Genomic DNA, 14219 nt, shown 5'->3' on the forward strand with positions numbered 1-14219 from the left:
TTCCCTTCCCTGTCTCACTTCCCCACTCTGCTGGTGTTTCCTGAAATCACCTCCCAAATACTATTTGCATTCAAATCCTTTCTCGGGATTTGTTTTGGGGGAAACTTGACTATAGAACCAGTATCTCCTAGGTCATTTTGATAATAACCGCAAATCAAATATCTTAGTTTCCTCCCTCCTTTCTCTTGGTTCCGGTTCCCTGAAGGCCCTAACCATAAATGACTGCCTTCCCCTTACCTGCTGATTTTCTTAACTGTTCTTGTGCAATCGACAGTGTGCTAACCTGCTTTTCTCTTTTTGTAAACGTTTTGCATTGTAAACTGTATTTCTTGCCTTACTGTATAGGAAAAGAAAAAAAGCTGGGTTTATTATTGCACATTTTAAGCTTTTATACCTTTATCTTTTGGAATGGTCAGATTCTAAACCAGACAGCCAGAACCACAAGTTTGCTGTTAAGGGATTTTAAATTGTGCATTTTTAACACTACAGTGAAATTATTTAAGATGTTCCTTGTGTTCATAGTATGAGGGGCTATTTTATGTCATGTTGGCATAAATTGTTTTGTAAAAGGGAAAGTGTAGTGGTGTCTCAGTGTTTTTGTTGATACAAAGTAAGTTATCACTTTGCACTAGGTGGTTTGGCCACTGAAAGAGAATTGCAAGAGAAATAATCTGATTTGTTTAGACAACAAACTAAGTTTTTTTCTTCACCTCTGTTGACTGATTTCTAATTGAGTATATGGTTCAGAGACTGGGAATCAAGAAGTTATTTAAGTAAGATAGGTAAACCTCAGCAACATGCACTCAGCTCAGCTGCTGTGTTAAAGTAAACATTTTAAATCCCTCTTTACAGACACAAAGGTACAAGTACATCCTTCTGGGTTGTAAACGTGTGGTAGTACCAGAGTATTATATAGTCAAAGTTAAATAAAAGCCAAAACTGGAATGTGCAGAAAATAGGATTTGGTCAATTTGTGGGCTCATCTTTATTTTTATCTTTGTTTAGCTTTTTTAAAAACAAGATACCTGAAGTAGATTGGTATATTCTGTTAAAGACTTATAGTGATCCACTCTGCTTACACTGTTGCATCACAAGGGACTCGCCCAGGGACCATGAGCTGCTGGTAGGTGTATATATTTACAAAAACAAAACAAACTGCCCGTTGGGATATAAGGTAGCAATCACAAACTAAAGACCGTGGCTTCTTGTTTAGGTGCAATATCCTGATTCCCAAAGTTAGTTACAGTGGGTCTTATTGTTTTTGTGACAGAAGGATTTATTCAGACTGCTGTACCCTTCATTTGATGTAACAAAATGTTATTAATCTAAATATTTGTAAATAAAGTACTTGAATCTAGATTAAATTAAAAAAAAAAAAGACCGCCTTCCCATCCAAATCCCATATCTTTAATTTCCCAGAAAAATCAGACTCCCTTCCATCATGCCTGGTCTTCTTATTTTCCGAAATTTAGTACACACAGAAGAATTTGAAGGGAACCTTACCTTGCCCAGGGAAAGCTGGCTTTTATTTCTGTGCTGCTGAGTTGGCCATTATCTGTGTTTTTCAGCTTCCTTGTGGAAAGTGTGATAGAGTTGACTTTGCATTGCAGTGATAATGTAGTTGGGACAAGAAGAGGTGCAGCTGTGCCAAAGTAAGGTAAAGTTTTGAGCGGCTGTTAAACATTAGAATAGAAGAGACTAGTGGGGATGACCACACTAGTGGTCCTGTTTAACATCCCGTTCAGTTCCTAGACTACCTGTTTATTTGCTATTCCACAAGCCCCTGCCCCACTCCACCCCCGTGCTCTCCCGAAGGCTTTTCACATTTTACCGTTAAATACGATGGTACCTTTTATCAGATTAAGATAATTTTCTTCTATTTCTAGTTTGAGTTTTGAGAGTTAATGGCCATTGAATTTTATTTAGAGCATTTCCCACATCTGTTGAGATGATTGAATGACTTTTCTTCATTCATTCGTGAATGTGGTAAATTAATTTCTAATGGTGAATCATTCCTGCCTTCCCAGGGTAAAGCACTTTTTTTTTTTTTTTTTTTTTTAACCCATTGCTGGATTTGATTTGCTAATACTGTGTTCAGGCTCTTTCCTTTTATGTTTATGAGAGAGATGGGCATCTACTTTTCTTTCTTATATTGTCCTTTTTAGGATATTAAAGTGCGATTGATTAGCCTTCAAAATGAGTTGGAGAATTTCTATTTTAAATAAGTGTTTACATAAGGCTAGAATTTTCTATTCTTTGAATATTTTCTGTGTAAACAATTTTAACTGCTGATTCTATTTCTAAGCATTCAGGTTTTCTATTTTTTTCCTAGGTAATTTAGTATTTTTAGAAATTTGCCCATTTCACCTAAGCTTTTAACTTTGGTTATTATTAATAAACACTGTTCATATCTTCTTACCATCTGTAATAATAGCCTCACTTTCACTCGTATTATTTGTGCCCTCTCTCTTTTATTTCTTGATCAACATATCGAAGAATTTGTAAATTTTATTACTTTTTTTTTTTTACCCCAAGATTTAACTTTTGGCTTTGTTGAACTCCTTTGTAATAGCTTTATGTTTTATTAATTTTGGGGATATTTATTATTGCTCTTTCTACTTTTTTTAGTCTATTGTTTTTTTTCTGTATCTATTGTAAGTAGAACCCTTATCTCATTAATTTTCAGTCTGTCTTCTTTCTTAATAAATTAAAGCTTTAAGTTTCCCCCTAAGTAACACTTGAGCTCTAGCCCACACAGTTTTTTTTCTGCATTGTATTTTGTAATTTGTTTGAAATTTTGCTAAATTCTATGAGTTATTTAGAAATGTGTTTAAGTTTTAAATTAACTTAAAATTAACCTTTTAATTAGTGAATTCTCACTTGATTGCATTGTGGTCAGGGAATGTAATCTGTATGATCCCCATTCTTTGAAATTTGAAACTAGCTTCATATCCCAGTTTGTGTCTACTTTTTGTATATTTACCAGGTTTATTTGAGAAGAACGTGTGTGTTTCAGCTCTTGGGTGAATAAAGTGTCCATTAATCACACTTAAGTGTCATATTTTAAGCAAAATCACAGAAACAGACCCCCTTGGCCTAAGGAATATAGAAGATGATTGCTCTCCGTATAATTGACGCAGGAGTGCAGTTCCAAGGTTGGGCAGCCCTCCTAGGACCCAGGCACATGAACTCTGCCGTGGTCAGCATCTTGGTGTAGATTCTGAACTTCCAGAAAGCAAGGAGTGTGCCTCTCTTTTTCATGCTTGTTCCTCAAGACAGTGCCCGGCACATAATAAACATTTAAATTTTTAAGTGTTTGTTAAGTGCATCAGTGAGTGAAGGAAAGATGGTCCTTTAATCAACCTAACAACAAAATTTAATTAACAGAATTTTTTCTTTTTTAAAGTTTTAATTTCTGTTTTCCATTGGAAATACATTACTTGGTTCAGAATTTAAAAGGTACAGAATAATATACAGTGAAAGTTGTCCCAGTCATCAGTTAAGGTTAACTGTTTGTTTGTATTCTCCAGTGGTATTTTATACATATGCAAGCATATATGCATATGTTTATAGCCTGGTTTCTAATATATTTTTAAATCGTGATAAAATGATTCAGTGTCAGTCTTATGTATCTGTTGTATTATTTCTGAATTTGTGCCATCAGCCTCTCTCAGGAGAATGTGTTCGGTTTCAGTTTCGTGGAGGAACACTAGGTGGCAGGATATTACCACTAGATGGTATGGGGGCATGGTTCAAAAATCAAATAGCAATTACAATTTTCCCCTGCTTAGCAGGTCTCTGAACTTCTCAGGGCTGCATGTGTCTGTCTGTATATTATATATATCTAACATAGAATTATATAATTGCATAATACATATTATATGTAAAATATATGTATAATATATATTAATTCCCACCCCCCATTTTCATAAATTAACAATATTTGACAGAGTTTAAAATCTATTATAAAATAGGGCTTTAGGCTCAGGTATGAGTTTGAACTGAACATGTTTACTTCTACTGAAGAAAACACAATTTAAAAATAGTTTCCAATCCAGACTGATTAATCTTTCTTAATTATGTACTTGTATATGCCGCATTCCTCAAAACTGTTAGCTTCAAATGACTTAAACCAAAATAAAAAATGTAATTTGTGATGTTAAAGTAACAATGGAAGCATGCTCCACTTTCCACATGCCCACACCCATTTAAAACACATAAAATGTAAATTTAAACAAGTATCTGCCTTTTTGGTCCCGCTACTTCTTCCTGTCATCTCTGTCTTTTATTTTCTGTTCTAATTCCTTTCCCTCCTTTGAATTCCTTTTGTTCTTCTTGTCTTACCAATCAGTACACTACCTCCACTGTTGCTTTTATATTTAAAGTTCCCCTCAGCCTCTTACACTAAAGTAGAGACCCTCTGAGGCCTGAACCTCGGCCTCATACCTCTTTGCATTCTGGTGCTTGGCACAGTGGCTAGAAAGTCCAGGTGGAATGAAATGTCTGTTGGATAAATAAATTTGTATGTTGACATGCTATACCCTTATGGGTATTAAAAATACCCAATGTCCTCAAGGATCAACTGTCCTCTGAACAGCTAAGCGACAACATTATATATAGTAATAGACTGTGTGGGGCAGACTTGAATTGCTTAGAAGTTTTATATAACTGTAATTAGCCTTCTTAAGGCATTGTGCCAAGAATTTTATGTACATACTCTTCCATGTTTTTATTCTTTTAAAATATCTAAAAAATTGCATGAATAATACAGAGAACTTCTGTATATCCTTCCCCAGATTCCTACATTTTATTACATTTCCTATCATGCTCTTTTTGTTTCCCCTCTATGTACACACACACGTACACGTGTACCTTCTTTATTTTTTTTCTGAATCATTTGAGAGTAAATTGTGGCTATGATGTAACATTATCCCTAAATACTTCATTGTTTATCTACTAAAACATGGGTATTCTTCTACACAGCCATAGCGTACTCAAAACATTCAGGAATTTAAGTGATACCATACTACCATCCAGTCCACATGTACCATTAAAATTGTACTGGTCATCTCAATAGTGCATTTTATAATGAAAGCAAAACAAAATTTTAATTCTTTTATCCCCCCTTTCTGGTCCAAGATACAGTCCTTGGTTGCATCTAGAACAGTTCCGTAGTCTGCCTTTATATTTCCTATCTTTGACATTTTTGAAGACTATGAACCAGTTACTTTATAGTGTATCTCTCAGTTGGGTTTGTAAGATGTTTCTTCATAATTCAATTTGGGTTCTCTATTTTTGGCAATAGTAACCCAGAAGTGATGCTGTGCTCTAAGTGTGTCATATCAGGATGTCGTTTTGTCCCATTATGGTGATAAGTTCAGTCACTTGGTTGGGAGTAGTATCTGCCAGGTTTCTTCACTTCTATTTTTGGTAAATGTATTCTTCAAATACGTTTAAAGATAGTTATAATCTTTATTTTACAGATGAGAAAACTGAGGCATAAAACCATAAATACCTTACCCAAAGTCATAAGTGAGAATGCTAACCCAGCTTGTCTGGCTGCAGAACAAATACTCCTAACTACCACACTGGAGAGCGATTTTTAGGGCTGGAAGACTTAATAGAGGTCTGCCTTTTGGGGAGCCTTGAAGGATGGTTAATTTTTGGGCAGGCAGAAAGGCTAATCCTGGAGTCTGCTTATCAGTGTGTCTGGCTTGGGGCATTGTGTCCTCCTGGACTACAGCATTACTCCATGGGTAATTTTTGCTAAGGAAGAATCCAATGTATGGCTGGTGCTGATGTGACCTTATCTCTCTGGAGTGCCGGGGATGGGCTGAGTTGAGTTTACTGCCTCTCCAAATCTCCATCCTGAGTGAAAGTTTCTTGTGGCTCTTGGGAGGATATTATGTGCTCCAAATCTTGAGTTTCTGTCTACATCAATGTGCAGCATTGTAAGAGTGTGGTGAACTTGCCATTATTAGGTTCATGAACAGAAAGAGTTGATCTGTATTTTGGAATGCCATGTTAACAAGAGCTACAGACCTGTTTCACAAATAAGTCCATGTCTTTTAGTGTCTAAGCTGACCAAGTTCTAGAGAGGCATTCCCTTGTGGATTTGTCTGAACAGACTTACTCCTGATTCTTTGTTCTTCTCTCTGATTCTTTTTACCTCTGTCCTTGCCCCTACCTTCCTGACCTTTGAAAGGCTCTTATTCATCTGCTCCCTTGCTACCCCGCTGCTGACCCATTGTGCTAATGTTGGGGCAAACTCTTGGCTATGCCCTCCTTTTCTAGGCCTGACATTCCTCAAGCTTTCTACTCAATCAAGTTTCCTCTGCTTCAATGTCTCACCAAATAGAGAATATTAATAAAGAAATATTAATTATTAAAAAGAACCAAGTATAAAGTCAAGAGTTGGAAAAGTACAATAACTAAAATAAAAAATTCACTAGAAGAAAACAACAGATTTGAATGAATGGAAGAAGGAATAAGCAAACTTGAAGATAGGTCAGTTGAGATAATCCCTTCTGTATTAGTCAGGATTCTCCAGAAATACTTCCAACAGGGTGTATTTGTAATATATCTATGCAAGTATGAAATTTATTATGGGAATTGGCTCACATGATTATGGAGAAATTCTATAGGACAAGTTTCAAGTTGGGAACTGTGATGAAAGTTTTGATGAATTTCCCAGGAGAGGCTGACTGCCTGCAGCAGAGATAGAAATTCTTTATGACTGCTGAAGTCATTATTTCTCCCTTTAAGACCTTCAACTGAGGAGATTTTTTTTTTACTGCTGAAGGCACTCTCCTTTGTTAATTATAGGTATAATCAGCCATGGATACAATCAACGGGCTAGTAATTTAAATCCACAAAATACCCTCACAGTAATAATAGGACCAAAATTTGCTTGACCAAACAACTGGACAACATAATCTATCTGAGTTGACACATGAAAGTAACCACCACACCTTCTGAGGAACAGCAACAGCAAAAAGAACGAAGAAGAATAAACAGAGCCTAGGAGAGTTGTGGGATACCACTGAGCATACCAACAAGGGAGTCCCAGAAGGAGAGGAGAGAAAGGAACAGAAAGAATATTTGAGGGAATATTGAATTTTATGAAGAACATTAATCTGTACATCCAAGAAGTGCAATGAATTCCAAGTAGACTTGAAGAAACACATCATAATCAAACTATTGAAAGACAGAGACAAAGAGGGAATCTTGAAAACAGTGAAGGAGAAGTGACTCATCACCCACAAGTGATTCTCAATAAGATTAAAAGATGATTTCTCATCAGAAATTATGGAGATGAAGCAGGCAGTGGAATGATATATTAGAGTATGAAAGGATTAAAAAATACAAACTCTAGATCCAGGAAAAGCATCCTTTAAAAATGAAGTGGAAATTCATATACTCCCAGATAAACAAAACTGATAACATTTATTGCTACCAATCCCTTAAAAGAAATACTAAAGGTAGTTCTTCAGGTTGAAATGAAAAGACACTAGACAGACTCTTGAATCCAAAGAAGAAATAAAGGATACCATTAACGATACCTACATAGATAAATAAAAGAGAGTATAATTATATTTTAAGTCTTTTCTTCACTTACATGATTTAAAAGAAAATCACAGCCCTAGGGTCCTGCCGCCACACACGGCAGGAGCTCGGACCAGGCACCTGTCCGTCTTCCTCGCCTTTCGTCACCCCCGTTGCCGCCATGGAGCCGGGAGCCAGTGGGAACCCAGCTCATCATGTTGATCATGCTCAGCAACAGGTTCTGAGGAGGGAAGGCTTTTGGCTTGCTCAAAGCCCGGCAGGAGAGGAGGCTGGCAGAGATCAACCGGGAGTTTCTCTGTTACCAGAATTACAGCAATGAAGAGAATCTGCTGGAAAATCTCACAGTCTTCAAGAAGTACATGGAGTTTGACCTGATGTCTTTAAAGATGATGATGGAGAAGCTTGGGGTCCCCAAGACTCACCTGGAGATGATGAAAATGATCTCAGAGGTGATAAGTGCGTTCAGCAACACCATCTCCTGCTGAGACTTTGTGAATATGATGCTGGGGAAATGGTCAGCTGTTCTTAAGTTAGTCGTGATGTTTGAAGGAAAAGCCAATAAGAGCAGCCCCAAACCAGTTGGTCCCCCTCCAGAAAGAGACATTGCCAGTCTACCCTGAGGACCCCTGCTGGACCTGAACCTGCCTTTTCTGGCTGCCCCACTCCTTACCCTCCCTCTGGACCTCCCTGGTCTTCTTGACTCGTTGTGATTTGTCTTGTTTGCTTGGTCATTGTGGGTTGGTTGGTTGTTTTTTTTCATGAGACAGAATCAGTGATCTTTTTGTAAAGCACAAATTATCTGCCTTGAAGAAGATTTAGATGGGGGGATCCTGAGCCTTCTGTTCTCTCCCTCTCTTCTCCCCTCCTTTCCCTCTCCTTGTGCAGAAGGGCTGACATCCAACCAAAAATCACAGGGGATGGGGACAGGACAGGGAGGCTGGGAGGCTTTGTTCCCCTCCTTTGAAGCTGGCACTGTCTTTCCTTCCAAGTCTCTAAGCCAACCCCAGACTTGCTGGCCTGGCACTGGTGGGGATCCTGGTTCACTTTCAGAAGGTCCTAGGGGAGGGACAAGGCTACAGGGCCTCATTAAGCTTCCTTTAGATAGCTCTGTGGTTCTAGTGTTCTTAGGTTAGCCTGGCCTCTATGGCACAGGCCTCTCAGTGTACTGCCATTTCAGCTAATCTCCCCTCAGTCCAGGTCTCTTCTCATCCTTGGTGAGGGTCCTCAGAGAGGTGACAGGAGGAGGGAAAGAGAGGGGTTTGACAGTTTGAGCCCTTTGAAGAAGGTACCAGAAGGAACCCCTCTGGCCTTGCCCCCCTGGTGGCAACCATACTTTTATCAGCAACTCAGTTGCTTACCATTGGCCCTTGCTGGGGCAGGAAAGGGCTTCAGAAGGAGAGGTGAGAGCAGGGACTTTGGGGGAGGGGTCAGCTCAGCCTAATTCCACCTTTAAGGGAGGATGCTGAGCAGGACAGGAGAATGAACAATAAAATACTCATGGCAAAAAGTCTGCCCCTGAGCCAAGAGCTGAAAAATAGAAGGTTGCCTTTCTGATCTCAGTCTGCTAAAACTTGACTACATTTCCTCCATTTGCCTTCCACCATTTAGTCAACAGATATTTATCAACAACCATTATTAGCTCTAAGTCTTCCCATTTTATCCCATGTGCAGTGTCTGCTGTGTAACTCATTTCTCCCTTTCCCAAACATCCAAAACGTTGAATCTGGAGATTGGATTGGGCACATCTGTATTTTTTATTAGACTCACAGGATTTAAGAGCCCAATCCACCTTGTTGGTTAGCTGAGCCAATCATCTTGCTTCATAGGTGAGAAAATTGGCAGTCCATAGGGACTAAGTGCCTTGCTCCAGGTCAGGGAGTTAATTTGGAGATGGAAAAGTCCAGACTAGAGGGTAGGTCTCATGATCCCCCTGCCCATGCCTCATGTCTTTTTTGGACTGCCTCAAGGATAAAAATAAAGAAAGGGGCAGTAGGGGCAGTCTCCTAGGTCAACACTTGGGTAAGATGTCTCTCTTCTGAAGGTCCTCTGTGAGAACTAACCCTCCCCATCCTTGGAGTTTGAGTCAGTGTCAGAATTTTTATAAAGACCAGGCCTGCCTCTGCAGTTCTGCATTCTGTCTTCAAGTTTCAAAGACACTTTCCTGTCAAACTTATCCCCTATTGGACTGAGCAGAGGCTTCAGCCTTGACTCCTCTTGTGTTCTGGAGTCCTTTACCCCTCCCTGTGCAGGGCTTATACACACTCATTCATTTAGCATATTTATGAAGCACCTGCTATGGGCCAAGAACTGAGACTCCAGCAGTAAAATAGGACAGACCCATGGAATTTAGAATCTAGAGTCAGATACAGGCAATGATGAATGTTAGGAAAATGGAACATTCTGGGATAATTCTGTAATTCTGGGGTGCCTAGGCCAGGCCCAAGACTGAGCTAGAATCTTGGAGAAGCCTTTGCAAAACCTTAAGTGGAATGATCTGGGAGCTGTTGGAGGTTGGGAACCCTGCAGGCTCCTCAGTAACCAATAATCAAGGCTCCAAGGTGCTGCCTCTATACCTTGAGGGGCTAAAGCACCTGGAGATTGGAAAATAGCCCAGTTGGATTAGTCCGCTAATCTCAACCAGTTCAGGAGCTAGGCTACTTGGCCATGACTGGCTGATCTTCAGCCTAAGGAGCTGCTTCAAATGCACAGGCCTAGTTGAAGATTAAACCTCAGCAAAACATTCATCCCTATAAATGTAAAATCCTACCCCCTCCACCTGCTGGCCTTTTTTTTTTTTTTGCTCCCTGAGATTATTAGATGAGCAACTGCCTGTCCTCATCTCTTCCCACTACCTCTCCTCTCTGGGACAGGTTGGGACCTCTGAACACAGTAAAGCCTCCCTTGACTACCCATTACATCCAATGTTCCTGTTTTACTCAGAGGGGAAGACAGAAATAACTTGGCTTATTTTAGTGGGTTCCATAGCTTGCAAGACAGCAGGAAGCCTTATGGAAGGAGTGCAAGCAAAGGCGTGTCCTGGCTTCAGGAAAGGGCAGAAAAGAAGGTGCTCTTATTGGATGGGGAAGAGCCTGGGAAATCTCACCAGTTCCTTTACCACTTTTTTGAACTCAACCCCTGAGGGTAGAGAGTCTCAAGAGTGGTCCCTGGGAGAGGGGGTCCGTATGTATTCCAGGTTGCGGCTATCAGTTCAAGGACTGTTACTTCTCTTGGTAAAGGCTCAGTTTGAGACCTCAGCTGTCTTATTTCTAAAAGACCAAATCTAACTAATGTAACCAATAACTAGGGCATGGGCAATTATGGTTTTGTCCCTATGACTCAAAAGGCAGGAGTTTGTCAGGTAAATTCAAGTGGATAAAGTATGTGTGCATGTGAGAGTGTGTGGTGTGGGAATATCTGCTCTATAGATTGGAAATAAACTAGACAAACTTAAAAAAAATCACATAAAGGCAGATATTCTATGACAAGTATAGCACAAAAGAGGGATGTAACAGAGCTGAATAGGAACAAAGTTTTGTATGCTAAAGAAATTAGTTGACATTAATCTGAACTAGATTATCTTAATATGTTGTAATTGCTAAGGCAACCAGTTAAGAAAATAACTCAAAAACATAATAAAAGAAACAATAGGGATTAAAATGACATATCAAAAACAAATAGCAAAATGGCAGGCCTGAATCCTACCTTATCAGTAATTACTTCAAATGTTAATGTAAATGGACTCAACACATCAATAAAAAAGGAAGAGATTTCCAAGTAAAGCATGTAAAGTGCAGCCTCATTTCTTTTTTTTCTTCAATAAATTGAGGATTCAACTATTGAGCAAAAAAGGAACCAGCACTTGATGAACTGAAAATTTCTCAGCCCATCCAGATAGCATGTCCAGAGAACTCCCTGATTTCCTGAGAGGTGAGTTGCCAGTGAACAGGGCTCTGTGAGAGGATGTGCCTGAACAACCATTTGCTAGAGAGATTAGGTATATGACTTATGGATCCAATCAGTCGTCTCAAGGTAAGTCAGGAATGGAATGCAATTATCCAGAAAAGATCTGTGGAAGATCCTTTGGTCTCATGGCTTGGGACCCCTAAATTTCATGGATGACTGACCAGGTGTTTGAGAATTTTTTTATATTGACCAAAACCACTGCCAGCCTGGACTGCAAGGAAAAGAGGTAGTAGAAAATTAAAGGAAAAATGATCTCAAGACAGGACGCAAAGATCTGGGGTAAAGGGACCTCCTTGGCGAGGGTACTGCAGTTATGAATGTGATTGATCCCATTGAATGATATGCTTGGGAGGGGGGTGGTGGGAAGATTTATGTCATATATATGTGTCCACAATCAAAGAAAAAGAGAAAAATAAAAGAAACTAAAAGAAAATGACAAGTGTAGTACATGATACTGAATGGGCTCTAGGAATGGAGGAGAAAAGCTCAAAGAATATACCTGGGACATAAGAAAATGGAATGAATAGTGTATGCTTTATGTCAATGTTAAATCTCTTGAATTTGGTAAGTGTACTTTAAAGTGATTATGTAAATGAGTGTCTGTGTTCGTAAGAAATGTGCATGGAGATATTATATATTCATGGAGTATGATGTGTGCAATCTACTCTCAAATGTTTAGATATAGATAGATGGATGGATAGATAGAGAGATGAAAGGTAAAATGATACATCAAAGGTGGAAGGCAGTTTGGCGGTTCCTCAAAAAGCTGAATATAGAATTGCCATATGACCCAGCAATACCATTGTTAGGTATCTACTCAGAGGACATAAGGGCAAAGACACAAACGGACATTTGCACACCAATGTTTATAGCAGCATTATTTACAATTGCAAGGAGATGGAAACAGCCAAAATGTCCATCAACAGATGAGTGGCTAAACAAACTGTGGTATATACATACGATGGAATATTATGCAGCTGTAAGACAGAATAAACTTTTGAAGTATATAACAACATGGATGGACCTTGAGAACATTATGCTGAGTGAGACTAGCCAAAAACTAAAGGACAAATACTGTATGGTCTCACTGATATGAACTGACGTTAGTGAATAAACTTGGACTATGTAGTTTGTAACAGAGACCATCAGGAGATAGAAATAGGGTAAGATATTGGGTAATTGGAGCTGAAGGGATACAGACTGCGCAACAGGACTGGATACAAAAACTCAGAAATGGACAGCACAATACTACCTAAATGTAATACAATTATGTTAAAACACTGAATGAAGCTGAATGTGAGAATGATAGAGGGAGGAGGGCTGGAGACATATTGAAATCAGAAAGAAAGATAGATGTTAAAGATTGAGATGGTATAATCTAGGAATGCCTAGAGTGTATAACAATAGTGAAACGTACAAGGTACAATTTTAAAAATGTTTTTGCATGAGGAAGAACAAAAGAATGTCATTATTGCAGGGTACTGAAAATAGATGGTAATTAATATTTTAAAATGTCACCTTCTGTGTGAGACTAAAGCAAAAAATGTTTGTTTGTTACAAAATTTATATTTTGACTAGTGCATTTCCTAATATAACTTATGTAGATAGTTTGATTGAACACCATAAGTACTTGGAATCTCAGGTAGGACATGAGATTTTGTTGGTTTGTCCAGAGTGATGCCCCGATGAATCCCAGAGTGATTCAATCAGTGAGTGGAAAAGTATCTGCAAAGCCCCCTTCGGGGAGTGATGAGAACGGGGAGAAATTCAACTTGCCCAAGTTGAATTCTTGATATTCTCACAAGCAGTGTGGACAACCAAAGCTATAGGCTGAGCCCCCAGTCTTGGGGTTTGTTCATATGAAACTTAACCCCGCAAAGGATAGGTCAAGTCTACCTAAAATCTAGGCCTAAGAGTCACCCCCAAGAGAGCCTCTTTTGTTGCTCAGATGTGGTCTCTCTCTCCAGCCAACACAACGAGCAGTCTCACCACCCTACCCCTCTCTATGTGGGACATGACTCCCAGGGGTGTGGACCTTCCTAGCAACATGGGACAGAGATCTTGGAATGAGCTGAGACTCAGCATCAAGGGATTGAGAAAAACCCTAGAATGAGCTGAGACCTAGCATCAAGGGATTGAGAAAACCTTCTCCACCAAAAGGTGGAAGAGGAAAATGAGACAAAATAAGGTGTCAATGGCTGAGAGATTCCAAACAGAGTCGAGAGGTTATCCTGGAGGTTATTCTTATGCATCAAGTAGATATCATCTTGTTATTCAAGATGTAATGGAGAGGCTGAAGGGAACTGCCTGAAAATGTAGAGCTGTTTTCCAGTAGCCATGTTTCTTGAGGATGATTGAATAATGATACAGCTATAACAATGTGACTGTGTGATTGTGAAAACCTTGTGTCTGATGTTCCTTTTATCTACCTTGTCAACAGACTAGTAGAACATATGGAATAAAAATAAATAATAGGGGGAACAAATTTAAAATAAATTTAGTTTGAAATGCTAGTGATCAATGAAAGCAAGGGGTAAGGGGTATGATAGGTATAATCTTTTTTTTTTTCCTTTCCTGTGTTCGGTTTATTTCTTTTTCTATTGTCTTTTTGTTTCTTTTTCTGAATTAATGCAAATGTTCTAAGAAATGATGAATATGCAACTAAATGATGATATTGTGAATTACTGATT

General features: G+C 38.9%; 1 pseudogene; it reads left to right on the forward strand.

The window, feature by feature from the left end:
* Positions 1 to 7760: 7760 nt before the first annotated feature.
* LOC143684024 (allograft inflammatory factor 1-like pseudogene) lies at positions 7761 to 8117 on the forward strand (annotated as a pseudogene).
* The last annotated feature ends 6102 nt before the right edge of the window (positions 8118 to 14219 follow it).

The sequence above is a fragment of the Tamandua tetradactyla genome, chromosome 1, assembly GCF_023851605.1.
Source record: "Tamandua tetradactyla isolate mTamTet1 chromosome 1, mTamTet1.pri, whole genome shotgun sequence".
Lineage (NCBI taxonomy): Eukaryota > Metazoa > Chordata > Mammalia > Pilosa > Myrmecophagidae > Tamandua > Tamandua tetradactyla.